Raw genomic sequence first — 19,009 nt, 5'->3', positions numbered from 1 at the left:
AGCACTCTGGGACAAATCCAAACAACTAGCCCTCTGGAGAGCCGAAACAGAAACCTCCTACAAGACAGACAGACACACCAACAAACTCCACAGACTAGAAAAACAAGAGAAGCCCAACCCACCTCCACAGCAACTCATGAAACAAACAGTACACAACATATCAGACAGAACCCTCACCACAGCTGAAACCAATCCTTTCCAGAGGATTCAACTTTGTAGTCGCCCCTAAATGCATCCCCACGGAAGACATCATATGCGGAGTTGAAGCTACACTCACCAAAATCAACCCAGATGAAGCCAATAAAATCAGACTTGCAGTCACCAATGTCCTTTGCTCCAGTAATCCACCCAGAAGCAACTTACAGCAAGAAGAAGAAAAAGCATTCACCAACCTGAGGAAAGACAACAACATAATCATTCTCAAAGCAGGCAAAGATAACGCCACAGTGGTGGTGATGAACACTTCTGACTACCAAGCCAAATTATCCAACCTACTCCAAGACCCTGCTTACAAACCTCTAAACACAGATCCCACCACCTACCTGGAAAAAACCACCAAATCCAAAATAAAAGCCTCTCCCATCAGTGAGGAGATCCAGCAAAGAATCATCCCCAGAGAGAAATCTTCCAGATGCCCCAAGCTCTATGGCCTCCCCAAGATACACAAAGAAGGAACACCACTCAGACCCATAGTCAGCTCCATAGGCTCACCTCTACAGAATCCTGCCAAATTCCTCGCCAAAAAACTCCAATCCTACGCAGAATCCATCACCTCACACGTACAAAACTCACTCCACTTCATAGAAACAATAAAGAAACAAAACCTACAACCCAGTGACCTACTCGGGAGCTTCAATGTCATATCCCTCTTCACCCAAGTGCCTATTAAAGAAACCCTGACAGCTATCCAAAACAAATACGATTATTAGGAGATGATTAGGGGACTGGAGACTAAAACATATGAAGAACGGTTGCAGGAAATAGGTATGTCTAGCTTAAGAGAAAGAAGGACTAGGGGAGACATGATAGCAGTGTTCCAATATCTCAGGGGTTGCCACAAAGAAGAGGGAGTCAAACTATTCTCCAAGGCACCTGAGGACAGAACAAGAAGCAATGGGTGGAAACTAATCAAGGAGAGAAGCAACTCAGAACTGAGGAGAAACTTCCTGACAGTTAGAACAATTAATCAGTGGAACAGCTTGCCTCCAGAAGTTGTGAATGCCCCAACACTGGAAGTCTTTAAGAAGATGTTGGATAGCCATTTGTCTGGAACGGTATAGGGTTTCCTGCCTAGGCAGGGGGTTGGACTAGAAGACTTCCAAGGTCCCTTCCAACTCTACTATTGTATTGTATTGTATTGTAAATACAACCCCCCAAGCACATCCTAGATCTGACCAACCACTGCCTAACCAACACATTTCATCCGTAATGGACAAAGATACAAACAGATAGAAGGAGCACCCATGGGATCACCCCTCTCACCCGTCATCACAAACCTATACATGGAACACTTTGAAACCAACGCCTTAGATAAATCTGAACACAAACACAAACTCTGGCTTAGATATGTAGATGACACTTTTGTAATTTGGCCACATGGGAAAGAAAAACTGGACAACTACCTCACACATCTCAACAGGCTACACCCCAAAATACAATTTACTATGGAAATAGAAGCTAACAACCAACTTCCCTTTCTGGACGTCCTAATCTACAAAAAACCCAATGGCTCCCTAGGACATACCATCTACTGGGGAAAAAAACACACAACAACCGCTACTTAAACGCACAATCCCATCATCACCCTGCACAGATCAACTCTATAGCCAAGACCCTCATCTCCAGAACAAACGCCTAGCCAACAAAGACCACCTGAAAACTGAATTACAAACTTATTAATTTCCAACGGATTCCCCAAAAACACAATTACCAACCTAATCCAAAGGGAGACACCTCCCACGAACCAAGACACAGAACAGGACAACGGCATCGCCCAGCTCCCTTACATCAAAGGCGCCACAGATAAAATCAGCAAAATTCTCCACAAGCACAATATCAAGGCAGCCTTCGGCACTGACCAAAAAATAGCCAACATCTTAAGAAACCCCAAAGACAAAATCCAGCTAGAAAACCAAGGAGTCTACGAAATACCATGCAAAATCTGCCCGGCAACATACATAGGACAAATGAACAGGAGAATAAATGCATGCATCACAGAACACAAGAATGCAGTAAGAAAAAAAAAGAAAAAACTTCCTCCCTTTTCCAGTACTTTAAAGCTACAGGACATGAAATTAATTTTGAAGGAACCAGATTAATCTCCAAAACTGAACACTTCAACAGGAGAATAATTATGGAAGCCATCAAAATAGAGAAACACCCCCACAACATGAATAAACGTGACAATACCTCCCACCTACCAGACATCTGGAAACCAGCCCTAGTCAACAAACGAGCCCCACCCACCACCCAGGCTGTTAGAACACAAAACAACAATGGACACACAGCCAGCACCAATCAGCACCAATCTACCAATCATGATGCAGCTACACATCCAATCAATCCACTTACTGAAACAAAGCCAGCACTCCACACCCTCCCCCACCAAGATTTATAGAAAGACGGCAGCTCCGACCACGCTTTAAGCCCAAAACCCAGCCTGAAGATGGCAAGTGAGACCTCGCCGAAACATTGCCAAGACAATCTCAATCTTACACGGGAAAAGACCCGAATACAACAAGACCAGCATACCTACACCCGTGAAAATCTACGAAAACAAATATACATACATACATACATTCATACATACATAACACACACACACACACACATATTTATAAAAAATATAAAGAGGAGTGAGAGCACATCCCTCCATCCATGTCTGTCTCCATATATCCATCCATCCACCTATCTCTATTTATCCATGTAGATGTAAATTTCAATTTCAATTTCAATTTATTTGTGCTTCTAGACCGCCCCCTCTCCCAGAAGGGACTCGGGGCGGTGTACAGTCCATAGAGAATATCACAAAAATACAATAAAAAATTAAATATGTACAGTTTGGAGGAGGTTAAAATGCAATTAAAAGAACTGTACAAAGCTGAATAAATATAATTTTTTAAAATCCCTAAAACAGACACAACAGATTAAAAAACCCTAAAATAACCAGATAATAATACATTTGCCAGGAGGGACAGTTGTAATTATGCCAGGCCTGCTAATCGGAACAGGTGAGTCTTCAATTTTTGCCGGAAGGAGCGGAGGTCAGAAGTGGTTCTAATGTCGGGGGGGAGGTCATTCCAGAGGGTTGGGCCCAACACAGAGAAGGCCCTACTCCTCGGTGTCGCCCGCTGGCATTGCCTAGTGGACGGCACCAGGAGAAGTCCCTCCCTGTGTGAGCGAATTGGCCGCAGGGATGTATGTGGGAGGATGCGATCCCGCAAGTAACTAGGTCCCGTGCCATGGAGCGCTTTAAAGATGGTAATCAGCACCTTGAAACGCACCCGAAAAACCACAGGTAGCCAGTGCAGCTCGCGCAGGAGAGGTGTTACGTGGGAGTACCTCGTACTCCCCATCACAGCCTGCGCGGCTGCGTTCTGAACCAACTGCAGTCTCCGGGCGCGTCCCAAGGGCAGCCCCATGTAGAGAGCGTTGCAGTAATCCAGGCGGGACGTCACCAGCGCATGAGTGACCGTGCATAGGGCATCCCGGTCCAGTAGGGGGCGCAATTGGCGCACCAAGCGAACCTGGTGGAACGCCCCCCTCGCCACGGCTGCCACATGGTCATCCATTGACAGCCGGGCATCAAGGAGGACGCCCAAATTGCGCGTCCGTTCCACAGGGGGCAATTGTTCGCCCCCTATGGCCAGCGATGGAATCAGCTGGCTGAACCGAGGTGCCGGTAGCCACAGCCACTCGGTCTTGGAGGGGTTGAGTTTAAGTCTGTTGTCCCCCATCCAGACCCCGACGGCTTCCAAGCACCGGGACATCACTTCAACAGCCTCGTTGGGGTGGTTTGGGGTTGAAATATACAGCTGAGTATCATCAGCGTGTAGGGTCTGATGATACAATGGTGTAGGGTCTCCTGCTTGGGTTGGTGGGTTTGGACTAGAAGACCTACAAGGTCCCTTCCAACTCTGCTATTCTGTTAATGTTACCTACCTACCTACCTACCTACCTACCTACCTACCTACCTACCCATCATATCCATCTATTTATCTATCTATCTATCTATCTATCTATCTATCTATCTATCTATCTATCTATCTATCTATCTATCTATCTAATCTATCTATCATCTATCCATCCATCCATCCATCCATCCACCCAATTATCTATCTATCTATCTATCTATCTATCTATCTATCTATCTATCTATCATCTATCTATCTATCTATCTATCTATCTATCTATCAATCATCTATCTATCTATCATCTCCGGTATCCAACCATCCATGCATCCATCCATCCATCTACCCACCCCAACAACCTTCAAGTCCTCCTTGACTTTCACAAGCCTTTGTCCCCTCAGCTGGGGACCTCCTAGCTTGATCTTCTGCCAAGAAGTGGAAGAGCAGGAGACAGAGAAAGCAGAGGCCATAATGGAACATGTGAATGACCTCGTGGGAGGGAGAGAAGAGATGCTGCCTAGGAAACGATCAGACCAGAGAGGCAGAAGCCCCCGGTAGCTAAAAGACCCGAGAAAAGAAACATGGGGAAAGACCCATCTTAATGCATCAAACAATGAAGGGGCACTGCGAAATTTGCGCCGTCAGACTCGCAAGATCCCATTCAATGCAGCCTCGGAATAAAGCAGAATTAGCTCATCTCATCCTGCTTCCTGTCTGCTTTACTTGGGACAGCTGACAGCTGCTGAGATTTCCTTGGAGGATCTGGGGCCAAGTTCTGGGACCTTGTGGAGACCACACATGTCGTCTAACCTTGGACTCTATGACCTGATTTAATCTCCAAGACCGGAGAAGTCACTACAGCCAGAAGCAAAGGATCAAGGAACAGAAGAATAATAGACCGCATTTAGCCTTCTGGGGGAAAAAAATACTCCCCAATATTATTGTTCTTCCGATTCCATGGGGTTTTTTGGGGGGATGGTGTCAACACCTGGATTCTTGTTGTTTGGTATTTGGTTCTATGTATATGACCTCTTCCTCAAGGATAGCCAGTTCTACTTAGAATATAGAATAACCAAGTTGGAAGGGACCTTGGAGGTCTTCTAGTCCAACCCCATGCTTAGGCAGGAAACCCTAAACCATTTCAGACAAGTAGTTGTCCAATCTCTTCTAAAAGACTTCCAGTGTTGGAGCATTCACAACTTCTGGAGGCAAGTTGTTCCACTGATTAATTGTTCTCACTGTCAGGAAATTTCTCCTTAGTTCTAAGTTGCTTCTTTCCTTCATTAGTTTCCACCTATTGCTTCTTGTCCTGCCTTCAGGTGCTTTGGAGAATAGCTTGACTCCCTCTTTGGGACAGCCGCTGAGATATTGGAAGACTGCTATCATGTCTCCCCTAGTCCTTCTTTTCATTAAAGTAGACCTACCCAGTTCCTGCAACCGTTCTTCCTATGTTTTAGCCTCCAGCCCCCTAATCCTCTTTGTTGCTCTTCTCTGCACACTTTCTAGAGTCTCCACATCTTTTTTACATCATGGCGACTAAAACTACTACTTCTCCATCGTTGTCATCGTGAAACTGGACCAGTGGTGAAATTCTTTTTTTTTTACTACTGCTTCTGTGGGCGTGGCATGGTGGGCGTGGCATGGCAGGGGAAGGATACGGCAAAATCCCCATGCCCTCCCCACTCCTAGGACCAGTCAGAGGTGGCATTTCCCGGTCCTCCAAACTACTCAAAATTTCCGCTACCGGTTCTCCAGAACCTGCTAATTTCACCCTTTGGACTGGGGCGGCCCACGGGACGGATGCATCACGCACAACCCACCTCCCCCAAGGGGGCAAAAAAAGAAAATCACAAAATGTCATGTGACACAACGAGTTTGACCACCGTGCCTTGGACAGTAAAGGTGACTAATAAGCAAATAAGGGGTCGCTGAACACCAGACATGCCACTGGGTCTCACTTATTTTGGACACGTTGTGTGGGGGAATTCAGAGTGGTGCCGTGAGCCTATAGGGGGAGCTCTCACCTCACCATCAGGAGGCTGTAAGTTCGATCCTAGGTAGAAACAGATATTTCTTTCTCTGGGCACAATGAGAATATAACTGCGGAAGAAAGTTCCGCATTGGTGACAGTAAGGGCATCCGGCCAGAAAACATTAAGCTCCATTCAGTTGCCTAGACTCCACCCTGGAGTCTGGGGGTGCATGCAGGAGACGTGCGCATGCATATGGGGAAGGCGCATGTGTGGGGGGGTGCTCACATTGCATTTTGGGGGTTCCGCCCTTGCGCCCCTGTTTTGGGCCTAGGTGGCCTCCTGCACCAACCTGGAAGCCAAAAATGGCCAGTGGGGGTTGCAGGACGCATGCATGGCATTTTGGGGTTGTGTGCATGCTTGAGTGCGCACTTTGGGCACGGCACCAAAAAGGTTAGCCATCACTGCTATAGGTCTTAAATGCTAAGACCCTCAAATTTAATGGTTGGGCCATTAAGTTGTCCCTGCAGCTTGAGCAAAAAAAAACAGACAATGGGATTGTCCTACTCCAAACCACGATCAATCCTGGATTAAACCTCAATCCTCCCATAATTATCTTCCCCTTCATCCATGCTTTTTCTAGGCACACTGCAACCTTGGTCTTCTGCAAAAAGCAAAGCAATTATTATCAGAGGGGGGGGTGGGGGCTGGCTTCCAAGCCACCACTCCCTTTTTTAAAAACCTTGCTGGCAAGCAAAAATGGTTTAAGAATAACGGCCGGCTGGAATCCCAATTTTCTCACCCAAGGAGACGATCTCGTCCACAAACGTTTCAGAGCTGCGGTATCATAAGAGGTAGCCCACGACTTATGGCCACAATCGAGCCCTACATTTCTGTTGCTAAGTGAAACATTTGTGAAGGGAGTTTTGCCATTTTTACAGCCTCACTTGTCAAGTAGACCATTGCTTCAGTTGTTCAGTTAGTAACACCGTTGTTAAAGTGAAACGTGGATTCCCTGTGGACTTCCCTTGCCAGCAAGACACCAAAGGGGATCCCATGTTCCTGGGGATACAGCGACTGTCATAAAATGGGGCAAAGTTCCTTTAATAGCTGTCTCGCGTAGCGATGGGAATGTTGGGCTCCACTGTGCTCCTACTCCGAGGATTTCCTGTACTTGATCTTTCTCCAATTCCGTCGTTCATAACTGAGCAGGGAGAAATTGTTTTGGCCTCTACAATTATTGCCGACTATAATTATTGCATTATCATCGAAACTGCTCATTAAAACAAAGGCCAGAGAGGTTACACAACAGCTGCAGTCGCAAGATAATCCTAGGGCATAGATTAAGACTCTGTATTAAAAGGAAGATTATTATTTTGGCTGATATGCTTCCAGCATTAGAAGTCTTTTGAATGCCAATAATTGGATATGAATATTGACTGGTACCCATGAAAGGAAGATTAGAAACCCTTTTGGATTATATATATAAAGGTTAATTTAAAAAAAAGGAATTAAGTTAGATACAGCTAAGTCTTGATTATTAGGGGGGGAAATGTTATGATACAGGATATAGTCAAATAAAGGAGGGATAATGATAATAACGTATATACAGGTATGGGTACAACATAAGGAAATTGGATGTAAATTGTAAACTGATTTGGAAAGAAGGATTAGAAAACTTTGTTATTAAATATTATGGATGTTTAACTAGAATAGGACATAAGGATTCAGTGTTATTGGAGGATTTTAGAAATAGTAAATGAAATGCCAGTATGTGGTTATGTATTAAATCTTGATATATTTTATGATGAAGGACGTTTAAACAATTATAGTCAAATGAAAATGGAGGTATGATGATGGTAACGTGTATAAATATATCTGAGTTAAAATACTTGAGTTAATATGAATTATGTTTGTTGACTGTGGAAGAGATGCACGAAAGTCCTTTTTGTAACCAACTGATACACTTTCTACAGCATGTAAAGAAGGATGTGAAAATTAAAAATAATTAAAAAAAACTTTTATATAAAAAAGAACTCTTTTGAAAGCCTAAATCAGGAGCAATATAAGCCGTTAATAATGGCCAGACGCTAACAGAAGCCACTGCAATATTAGCAGGTACCTGAACTCAATTTGGTGCAGTGCACGCGAGGAGCACTTTAACTCATTACTGAATTACAAAGGAAATCTTGATTTAAGTGGCCGATTATGCCATTCGAGTGTCCCTTATTCCCATCTGCCAATTAAACTGAGCGATGCCCTTGCTGAATGATGCCATCCTATAAACCAGTTTAAACCATGACAGTATTACGCCAATGACATAAACCAGTGATGGTTAACCTTTTCGGCAAGAGTGCCGAAAGCTCATGCGTGCATGGGCACATGACCCCGTGCATGCGAGCGCGACCCCCTCATGGGCACATGACCCCCCACCCCATACACATGCCCCTCTCCCTGTGCATGTGTAGAAGAGACCCGAAAACCAGCTGGTTGGAGGGGAGGCACATGTGTGTATGCACGGCATTGAGCTGGGGCAACAGCTGGCATGCCCTTAGGCAGGGCTCTTCATGCCACCTGTGGCCCGCGTGCCATAGGTTCGCCATCACGGACATAAACGGTTGTAGAAAGCTGGTTTAGTTACGTGCAAACTCTGTTGTAAAAACTGCCTGATTTCTTGGGGGGGGGGGGAGGAGGGGTTTCATCATAAATTTGTTTTTTAAGCTTTGTTTGACACAGTGAATTGTAGATATTATTACAAATCTCATTCCTGTAAACTTTAACTGGGTGAAATGGCATCACAGGGCAAAATCTTTCGAACCCAGGTACCGCAAACTTCAAATTGGGTAAACTGAACAAAACGCGTCCAACCTCCAGAACATAAAACGATCATAAGCCATTTGTTGAGTCTTTCAAAAGAATTTAATGCTGGAAGCGCATCAGCAAAAAGAATAATCTTTCTTTTAATACGGAGTTTAATGGATGGTCAAGAGCAGGGGTGTCAAACTCAATTTCATTTTTTTCCTACGTTTTTAAATTTTTAATTTTCATATAAATATCCACAAGTATACCATTACATCTTGACAAACACTGTCAGGTATTATCCAATATTATATCAATTCTTCTCACCATCTATCCGCAATAACTCTCATTTGCTCTTCTGCTTTCCATACATCATATCTGTTCCACAACAGCACTGCCTTCTCTCCCTCTCTCCTCTTCCCTACCTCCTTTCTTCCCTCTGCCATCCCACTTCTCTACTTCCCCTTCCTCTCTCCTTCTTCTCTCTCCTCTTTCCGCTCCTTCTCTCTCCTTCTCCTCTCCCTTCTATTTCCCTCTCTCCTCCTCCCTACCTCCTTTCTTCCCTTTGCCGTTTCTCTTCTCTACTTCCCCTTCCACTCTCCACTCCTTCTCTCTCTCCTAGTCTTCCTCACTTCTACTTCACTCTCTTATCCCCGCTCTTCCCCTCCTCTCCTGGTGGCCAAGTGCTAAGGCAGGACTTCTCTGAGACCCTCCCTCACTCTTATTATAAATTCCTTCCTTCCTTTTTCTTGTTTCCCTCTTCATTTTCCTTCCTTCTTCCTTCCCCTCTTTCCTTCTTTTTCCCCACTTGCTCTCTTCCCATTTTCCCTTCTTTTTCTTTGCCTTTCCTCTTTTCCCTTTCTCCTTTCCTCTTTCCTGTCCCTTCTTGCATGCTCAAATGCAAAAGGGGAAACATTTCTCCTTTGGTTTTTACATTGTTTGGAGAGCCCTCTGCCAGCGAAAACGGAGACCGTTTTGGGCTACGATGGAGTCCTGCAGCCTCTCTGCGAGCGAAAACGAATCTCGGGCCCCCAGTACGTAGGCTGGTCCCTTTGCTGGTTCCAGGCTGCCCTGCGGGCCAGATCTAAGCACCCCGCAGGCTTCATCCTGCCCCTCGGGCCTTGAGTTTGACCTCCCAGGTCTAGGATTATACTAAAGCGTTTTATGACAAAACAGAAAATAAGTGTTTGAGTCTGCTCAATTGATCAACATGAGCTACTTTCAAGGCAGATCCATCTCTATTTTGGGAAGGTCCAAACGGTCCAATCTACCTGGACACAACTTCACAAACGGAGAGGCTAAAAGGCATTCGACAGCATTAAAAAAAGAGGCATCTTTCATTTTTTGTTTCCTCTGCAAACTGTCATAAACACTCTGCATCCCTGAAATTTGCAACAAGACAAGAAATGCCAAAGCCATGTCATTTGGCCGATGGAATTCAAGAAAGCCGGAATGGTATATTCACCCCGGGTAATAAGATTTGATTTTTTTTTCCCCCCAAGCAAGAACGGGATGAATGTCACTTCAAACAATTTGCAGGCGGCTACGGTGTTTTGCAAAGGACAGCCTTCTGACAGGCTGTAAAAATCCCTTTTCTTGCCTGAACTACAATGTCCAGGAGTCCTAGCAAGCAGTTTGGGGGTGGGTGATGGGAAGTATAGTGCAATTACATCTAGAGTGGGCCGAGGGAGTTGTTCTAAAGTAGTGTTTCTCAACCTTGGTGACTTTTAAGACCTGTGGACTTCAACTCCCAGAATTCCTGGCTGGGGGATTCTGGGAGTTGAAGTCCACAGGACTTAAAAGTCGCCAAGGTTGAGAAACACTGTTCTAAAGCAATGTTTCTCAACCTTGGCAGTTTTAAGATGAGTGGATTTCAAATCCCAGAATTCCCCAGACAGCTGGCTGGGGAATTCTGGGAGTTGAAGTCTGCCCATCTTAAAGCAGCCAAGGCTGAGAAACCCTGCTAGTCCTCGACTTACGACCACAATCAAGCCTCAAATTGCTAAGCAAGACATAGGTTCCGTGAGGTTTGCCCCATTTTACAACCTTTCTTCCCACAGTTGTTAAGTGAATCACTGCAGGTTGTTAAGTGAATCTGGATTCCCCATTGACTTTGCTTGTCAGGTCGCAAAAGGGGATCAAACGACTTCGGGACACTGCTACCGTCATAAATATGAGTCACTTGCCAAGCGTCTGAATTTTGATCACATGACAACGGGCATTCTGCAATGGTTGTTAAGTGTGAAAAACGGTCATCAGTCACTTTTTTTCCAGTGGCGTTGCAACTTCAGTCAATAAATGAACTGTTGTAAGTCGAGGACTACCTGTATTCCATAGACATCCATACAGAACTACCAGACATCTGGAAACCAGCCCTAGTCAACAAACGAACCCCACCCACCACCCAGGTCGTTACAACACAAAAGAACAACGGACACACAGCCAGCACCTCAGCCACATAGGATGATACAAAACAGCCAACCAATCTACAAACATCAACTCCATCTACCAATCAGGATGCAACTACACAGCCAATCAACCCACTTACAGCAACAAAGCCAGCACTCCACACCCACCCACCCACCAAGATTTATAGAAAGACGACAGCTCCGACCACGCTTTAAGCCGAAAACACCAGCCTGAAGATGGCGAGTGGGACCTCGCCGAAACGTTGCCAAGACAATCTCAATCTTACATGGGAAAAGACCTGAATACAACAAGACCAGCATATATATAATTTATATTTATATTATATTATTATGTCATATTTATATTATCAATTTATCTTTTTTAATTATTTTTTAAAATCTAATAAAATGGCTGTATGTATGTATGTTCCAGCATAACTCTGGAATGCCTCGAGCAATTTCAACCAAACTTGGTACACAGACACATGCGGGGGACGGGACAGGGTGCATGCGCGGGGGACACTCGCATTGCATTTTGGGGTTCCACGCAGCCCACCCACCCACACCCCATTTTGGCTTCGAGGTTGATGCAAGAGGCCTTCCAGGTCAAAAATGGGGCACGGGTTGTGTGCGTGTGTGTGTGTGTGTTGCACACATATCCCATTCTGGGTGCAGGGGAGGCGGCGCGCACTCTTTCAACACACAACGACAAAAAGGTTAGCCATCACTGACATAAGGAATGTCCAACCTTGGCAACTCTTAAAAAGGCTTGTGGACTTCAACTCCCAGAATTCCCCTGAGCGTTGATATCCATACATGCAGATTGAGAAACAGTGGGATTCCAATTAAGGAGAAAGAGCAAACTGAATATTTTATGATTTGGGAAGTATTTTACCAATGATTGGGGGGGGGGGGGGAGGAGTTTGGAAATGAAGAAAGCTAAAAAAATAAGTAGATAATACACAGAGATATAAATAAGACGAAAACTGCTCGTATGCGTATGATGAGAATAACGATGTTTAATGTCGATATGGTATTATTACTAGAAGATATCAAGAAGAGAAATGGAGAGTTCCATGATGTTTCAATGCTCAATATATTATAATACTAAACTTAGGGAAATAATGTTAAGATGAATCCGAAAGATGTGGCAAAAGAGGAACCATGTTGCACAGGGAATATTTGTACCCAGACGACACCCTGCAGAAGGAAAGATGGAAAAAAATAATAAAACTCTTTACAAGAGAGAGAGAGAGAGAGAGAAACAGCGGAATTCCAGAGGTCAACATGGAATTCATTCAGTGACACCAACCACTGTCAATAGGGGCATTTCTAACCCTGCGGCTTGTTGATAGCTTTTTCAATGACAGTCACATGCTTTGGACATCTACGCCACCACTCTTGTCATCACACACACACAAATACATACACACCAAAGCACTTCTGTCCATTAGATGCCTCCCTGTCTTGCCACTGGCCATTCCTGGCTTAATCTGGATTCCCTCTGGAACTCAGATGTTGCCAAAAAAAAAAGAGAGTGCAGGATGACACAAGCCACGTTGCACACTTATGTGGCCAAGAGGTGAAGTGCGGGTCTATTTTTCCACAATGTGATGCTTTCCAGTTGCACCGAATGGCACATTACTAAGACCATACCTGGAGTAGCGCATCCAGTTTTGGTCGACATATGAAAGAAAAAGAGATGTCGAAAGCTTGGGTTAAAAAAAAGAAGAGCAACTAAGATTGTTAAAGGCCTGGAGACAAAAACATACGAAGAACGGTTGCAGGAACTGGGCATGGCTAGTCTAGTGAAGAGACGGACCAGGGGGGGACACGATAACAGCCTTCCAATATTTGAGGGGCTGCCACAGGGAGGAGGAGGGGGTCAAGCTATTCTCCAAAGCACCTGAAGGAATAATGGATGGAAACTGAACAAGGAGAGATTCCATCTGGAAATAAGAAGGAATTTTTTGACCGTGAGAACAATCCACCCATGGAACAGAAGTGGCCTTCAGAAGTTGTGGGAGTTTCATCCCTGGAGGCTTGCAAGAAGAGACTGGACTGCCATCTGTCAAAAATGGTGTAGGGTCTCCTGCTCGAGCAGGGGGGTTGGACTAGATGACCTACAAGGTCCCTTCCAACTCTGTTATTCTGTTCTGTTCTTTGCGCGGGCCGTTTTCTGGCATGCTGCACGCAGCCCCGATGTCAGTGCAGACCCCAGAAGAGGGGGTCCGCCTATTCTCCAAAGGCAGGAGAAAAAAGAACAATGGATGGAAACCAATCAAGGAGAGAAGCAACCTGGAATGAAGGAGAAATTTCCTAATAGGACAATTAACCAGTGGGACAGCTTGCCACCAGAAGTTGTGGGTGATCCAACAACTGGAAGTTTTTAAGAAGACATTGGACAGCCACTTCAAAGAGTTTGAAACGGTATAGGCCCTGCTGGAGCAGGGGGTTGGACTAGAAGACCTCCAGGGTCTTCCCCTTCCGGCTCTATTCTGATTGTATTGCATGACAATGAAAAGAGACAAATCCAGCTGCATTTGTTAGGTCCAAAAGACAGACAACCTCAAATCCACCCAGATTTAACACGCTGCAGGAGCAATGCCCCACATTACAAAATCAATCCTCAAATCTATGACCTGCCAGAATGACCGAGGCTGCAACAGCCCTGGAAAAAGCACGACTCAGCTATTCGCCCCCCCTTTACAGACACAAACTGCAAAGGGGCGAAACAACACCGGTGATTGCTTGCCTTGGCAACCGACTGGATGCAGCCCCCGACCCCTTTTCCAAACCACTGATCCCTTTTAAGGCAAAGGCAAAAAAAAAAAAAAACCCTCCTCCGCCGGTATAATTTAATTTAGAGGCTGAAAAAAAAGTTTGCAAATTAGATAAACAGAATCTGTACACGGGTATTATTAAATATGTATTTAAAATGTGATTTAACAGTGAAAAGCTAGGGTGAAGTTGCTTGATAAATGCTTGAAGGACCACGATGGATGCTACCGATGTTTCCCCGGAAATATGACATGTCCTGAAAATAAGGCCACGCCAGATTTTTGGGGTGGGCAAAAATATAAGCCCTACCCTAAAAACAAGCCCCTTGGACAATCCCCCCCACACTCTGGCCACGTAGAGAGCCACTCACCGACCTAAGGCAGGAGCCAGGGAAGAGAGGGCCAGGTGCTCACGCAGCTTTGCGCCTTCGGGATACCGCTGGGTCAGTGAGTAGCGCTCTGCCCAGGAGAGCGGGGTTGCCAGGCAGCTGCTCGTGAGCGTCGTCACCGACAGCGCAACAGAGCCGTTCGCCCCTGAGGTGTGGCCGCGTCTTCCCGTCCCTGCGCCAGGCTCTTCGGGAGCCCGCTTGCAAGAGAGCAACCCCAAAACAATAAGCCCCCCCCCCCAAATAAGGCCAAGGCCATATTTTGGAGGTTAAAAGAAAATAACACCCAGTCTTATTTTGGGGGAAACGCGGTAGAAGGGAATATTAAAATATTGAATAATGAAAAAAAAAAAGAAGAATCACGTCTTTGGATATTAGAATGATAGGGGAAGGGGGGATGGTGGGGGGCTAACGTAGAGGTAGAAATTAGAGGGGGGGGAACAGCAAAAACGGATGTTAAGATGGCATGGTAGAACTATGAGGAGGTTTAGAATTGAAAGAGGATAGTAGAAACGACAGGCGAGTCCAACTAAAAATGAAAAATGGAAATTACTAGGAATAACGCTGTTATGTTTATCGGTACTGAACTGTACGACACCCAGGAATCAAACCGTTCGCGCAATGAGATGCGTAAAAATAAAGACATAAAAAACTTTATTAAGAATAATGAGAAAACACCCTTCCGCGGGGATCCCAAGGGTGAGATTCCTCCCAGCGATTCCCCAGGTCGCTGCAAAAAAAAAGAAAAGAAAAAAAGAGCAGCCATCACAGGACAAGGCAGGCGAGGACGTGAGACAGAAGACGACTGAGACCTTTGCCACTTAAGCCGGGATTCCACAAGAGGATGGGGATGACACCAAAAGGAGGGGGATATGGGGGTGGGAAATCCCGTGGCAAGGTTTCCCGCTTTGCAAAAATTTTAAAAAAGGGGGAGCGATGCTTCTCTGGCTCTCCTTCTTGCAAAAGGCAGGGATTTCCCTACTCCTCCTCTGGCGGAGAATGCCCAGCAATCCAGGGTGGGGCGGCTGGCAAAGGAAGGGAACCCCCTTTTTTCTCGCAGCATCCAGGAAGGGAAATCCCCCCCTGCTCCCCCCCCACACTGCAAAGAGGAGGCGCAGAAGTGAATGCAGCCCAACCCAGCGGAGGGGGGAAGGTAGAAGCCTTCGGCTGTGGGGAGGGGGTGGGGGAGAGTCATCTTTCATCATTTAAATTTAATTGAAATTTTTAAATCGATTGCAGAACAGGCGACTTCTGCAGCCGAGCGGCCAATGCCTGGAAATGCACTCCCCGAGTCTGTGGTTTTCATCCCCAAGCCCCCTCCCCAACTTCCCCCTTAATGAAGACCCTCTCCTGTCGACCTCAACCTTAAGAGGTCTTTTAAAGGGCCCTGCAGGTTTCCCTTGTATTCCTATCCATTTCATGCATTCATCCTCGCGTCTATACTTAGACCTGCTATTAATTCAGGCTTGACGAAATAAATAAATAAATAAATCAGTAACAAGAGCGGGAAGGGACCTTGGAGGTCATCTAGTCCAACCCCCTGCTCACGCAGGAGACCTCCTTCCGGGGGGAGGGTGAGGTGAAGTCCCCTACCCATCCACCGCCCCGGAGTGGTCGCGCAAGGCTGACAGTCACCCGCCACGGGTCAAAGCTGGCAACCCCGAGCAGGAGCCACCCACCCCCACTTCCCCCAAGGCCGGATGGGCCCCAGCTTTTGCAACCTGGCGCCCGGGGACGCCCTGCTTTCCGGTCTCCGCCGCGCAATTGCTTGCAACGCAGCGCACATGGCTTTCATTTTTGGAGGCTTGCGCGCTTCCCAGGGAGGCAGCCGGGCTGGGTTTGCAATGCAGGGCTAATCTCTCTCTCTCTCTCTACACACACACACACACACGCCACTTCCACCCCATCCCAGCCCGGTTGGTCCTTCCCCCACCCCTCCCCTCCCCTCGCAAACGAGAAGAGGGCTCCGTTGCAACGGGCACACTTGCTGCATTCGCCAGGGAGTGTGTGTTTTGCATGCGTGGGACTTGGTCGCTTTACCCCCCAACACACAATCTCCCCGGTGTGTGTGTGTCCGTGTCCTCATTCAAGACCCCAACCGAACCCACCGGTGCAAAAGCAAAGCAGGGACACAAGGCAGAGCCCAAGGGCGCTGGGTAGGGGGATTGGGGTGGGGGGCTTTAGGGGTGCTATTCCCCCCCCGTCGCTTCTGTCTCTACCCCTCCCCGCAAGGGAACACCCCTTCTTCCACCACCCCCTCCCTGCCCCGAGTGGTTTGCTTTCCCTCCGGACCGATCGCTGGCTGTGCAACCCCCCCCCCCACACACACCTTTAAAAACAGTCCTACTAATTGGGGGAATAAAAAAAAGGGCTGGACCCCTACTCACCTCCCCCTGCCTCCGAGGCCCCCGCGAGCCTCCGCGGCGGCTGAATCCCGGCGCATCCGTGCCCGATCTCCCCCCTCCCCTCTTTTCCTTTCCTCCTCTCCCCACTCCCCCACCCAACCTCCACCCCCCCCACGCTCCAGATCTCGACACCCCTTGGAGCAAAGAGAAGGGGGGGTCTGTTGGAAAGCAAGCTCGGGGGGGGGGGGGGCGAGGAAAGGAAAGGCAAAAAAAAATTTTTTTTAAAGGAAAAAAAAAATCCCTTGCTGGCAGGGTCTCCACTGCGCACGCGCCCCCCGGCCCCAGCGATTGACTTCCTAAAAGCCGCGGTCCACTTCCCCGCGTCAAACGAAGCCGCCACCGCCACCCCCTTTGCCCGGTCGTCTTTGGAGGCGGGGGGGGGGGGTTGCAAGATCGGGGAGCCGGAGGGAGGGAGGGAGGAGTGGGTGGAAGAGCCCACCGGGGCTTGCCTCCGCAGTTCTTCTCCACCCCCCCTCCTCTTCCTCCTCCTCCTCCCCCGCACGCCTGCCAACCAGAAGCTGCAGGGTGGGAGTTGGAAGGAGGAAGGAAGGGGGGGGGGCGGCGTTGCAAAGGAATCCCCTTCCCCTCCGCCTTGCAACCCCTTCCCCCTCTGCATTGCAAAACTCCCCCGCCGGCAAAAAAAGGGGGGAGAGATGGGCTTTGAACCCCCCCACGCCAAGCGGGCGCGCGCCCCACACATGCACATACATGCACACAGGCGCGCGGGGGGGGGGGCAGACCAGATGCCTCCCCTTTCCTCTTCTTTCAGTTTTCCTCCCCCCTCTCCTCTTCCCTTCCCCCAGTTTCCAGCTTGGAGAAAGTTGGAGCTCGCGGCGTCTCCCCCTCCCATCCCCGTTGGCTGAGATTGGGGTCCGGATCAAAGGCTTTGCGCGCGGCTGGGGGGGAAGTGGGGGGAGGGGGGAGCGGACACGTGTCTTTCTTGGCAGGGTGGGGTGCGTGCGCTCCCCACTCGCTCGACCGACCGACCGACCACCCGCGAAGGTCCGAGCAGGGTTGAATTGGGGTGAGGTCACACATACACACTTTCACTCACTCACTCACTCACCCATTCACTCACTCCCCTCTTTCCCATCGCGCTGTCTATTAACTTTAGCGTAAAGGAAAGGAGTGCTGCGTGGCCTCCTTTCCTTTGCGTCGGAGGGGGGGATGCTTTACTAAATCACTGGCACAGAGTGGGGTTCTGGGGGACGCGACAGGCTACCCGATGAGAGTTTGTCTCTTCTCTGTCTCTTTTTTTCTCTGTCTCTATCTCTTCTCTCTCTGTCTGTCTCTCTTCTCTTTTTCTGTCTCTTCTCTCTGTCTCTTTTCTCCCTTTTTCTCTCTGTCTCTTCTCTGTCTCTTTCCCTTCTCTCTGTCTCTTTTATCTCTCTTTTTTATCTAGGTCTCTCTTCTGTCTCTTCTCTGTCTCTCTTTTTCTCTCTCTCTTTCTCTGTCTTTCTCTCTTTCTCTGTCTCTTCTCTGTCTCTTTCCCTTCTCTGTCTCTCTCTTTTCTCTCTTTTTCCTCTATGTCTCTCTTCTGTCTCTTCTCTGTCTCTCTGTCTCTCTTTTTTCTCTTTTTCTCTCTTTGTCTCTTTCCCTTCTTTGTCTCTTTTGTCTCTTTTTTCTGTCTCTCTCTTTTCTCTATGTCTTGCTTCTCTGTCTCTCCTCTCTGTCTCTTTTCTCTCTGTCTGTTTTCTCTTTTTTCTCTCTGTCTCTTTTTCTTCTGTCTCCCTATCTCCTCTCTTCTCGCATCTCTCTCTTTCTCTGTCTCTTTCCCTTCTCTCTGTCTCTTGTCTCTTTTTTCTCTCTGTCTCTCTTCTGTCTCTCTTTGTCTCTCTGTCTCTTTTATCTCTGTCTCTTTTATCTCTTATCTCTCTGTCTCTTTCTTCTGTCTCTTCTCTGTCTCTCTTTGTCTCCTCTGCCTCTTCTCTCTTTCTGTCTGTTTTCTCTTTCTCTCTGTCTCTTTTTCTTCTGACTCTTCTCTGTTTCCTCTCTTCTCTCTATCTCTTTTCTCTCTCTCTGTCTCTTCTGTCTCTTTTATCTCTCTGTCTCTTTTCTCTCTTTTTGTCTGTCACTTTTTTCTCTCTCTCTGTCTCTTCCTCTTCTCTCTGTCATTTTTCTCTCTTTTCCTC

General features: G+C 47.2%; 1 protein-coding gene across 1 annotated transcript in view; it reads right to left on the bottom strand.

Moving 5' to 3' along the window:
• The window catches only part of RGS19 (regulator of G protein signaling 19), a 69,536-nt gene extending 52,656 nt beyond the window's left edge, over positions 1-16,880 (bottom strand). The window contains exon 1 of the mRNA XM_081949822.1: positions 16,860-16,880. The gene's annotated coding sequence lies outside the window, so the exon portion shown is untranslated. The remainder of the gene's footprint in view (positions 1-16,859) is intronic.
• Between the last annotated feature and the right edge of the window lie 2,129 nt (positions 16,881-19,009).

The sequence above is a fragment of the Natrix helvetica genome, assembly GCF_964273705.1.
Source record: "Natrix helvetica genome assembly, chromosome: 3".
NCBI lineage: Eukaryota > Metazoa > Chordata > Lepidosauria > Squamata > Natricidae > Natrix > Natrix helvetica.
This window is presented reverse-complemented; position numbering and strand designations above follow the sequence as displayed.